We start from the raw sequence: 576 nt of genomic DNA on the forward strand, positions 1-576 counted from the left end.
GCGCAGGAGGCGCCGCCCCGCCTCTCCGCCCAATGGCCGCCGCCGCGGCTCGGCCACCCGCGCTCTGACTGGTCAGCGGCCGGCGGAGTGGCGGGGCACGGGCCAATGGGGAGAGGCGGCTCGATGAATGGCTGGCCCGGGTGGGGAAGGCAGGAGGCGGCGATCCCGGCGGAGGGGGCCGTTTGCCAGCTCCGAGACAGAAAGTGCCACGACTCCACACGCGCGCACGCAGCCAGCGAGCAGCCGGAGCGGACGGCGGTCGGGGCGGGGGGCGTCGGGGTCGCGGCGCCTGCAGTTGCTCGGGGGCGGCTTCTCGGCGGAGGCTCGGCCGGCTCCTCTCTCCCGGTTCCGCGGCGGCGGCGGCTCCTGCCCTCTCGCTCTCCCTCCCGCGTCTCCGGCTGCAGGTAAGAAACTTGGCCGGGCCCTGCAGCGGCGGCGGCGGCGCGCGGGCCGGGCCGTCGGGGCGCCGGGGCCGGGACGGGCGGGCCGCGCCGGGAGTGACACGTCTCCCTGGTGGCCCCTCCCCCGGCGGCGCCCCCGGCCGTCGCCGCGGCGGCGGACCCTGAGGGTCCGGGC

The 576-nt window shown here is 79.5% G+C and overlaps 1 protein-coding gene across 1 annotated transcript in view; it reads left to right on the forward strand.

Annotated features, from left to right (window-relative positions):
* Nucleotides 1–204: 204 nt before the first annotated feature.
* Nucleotides 205–576, forward strand: part of RRBP1 (ribosome binding protein 1) — a 62159-nt gene continuing 61787 nt past the window's right edge. Inside the window, exon 1 of the mRNA XM_007461788.1 lies at nucleotides 205–404. The gene's annotated coding sequence lies outside the window, so the exon portion shown is untranslated. The remainder of the gene's footprint in view (nucleotides 405–576) is intronic.

The sequence above is a fragment of the Lipotes vexillifer genome, unplaced genomic scaffold (assembly GCF_000442215.2).
Source record: "Lipotes vexillifer unplaced genomic scaffold, Lipotes_vexillifer_v1.1 scaffold285, whole genome shotgun sequence".
NCBI lineage: Eukaryota > Metazoa > Chordata > Mammalia > Artiodactyla > Lipotidae > Lipotes > Lipotes vexillifer.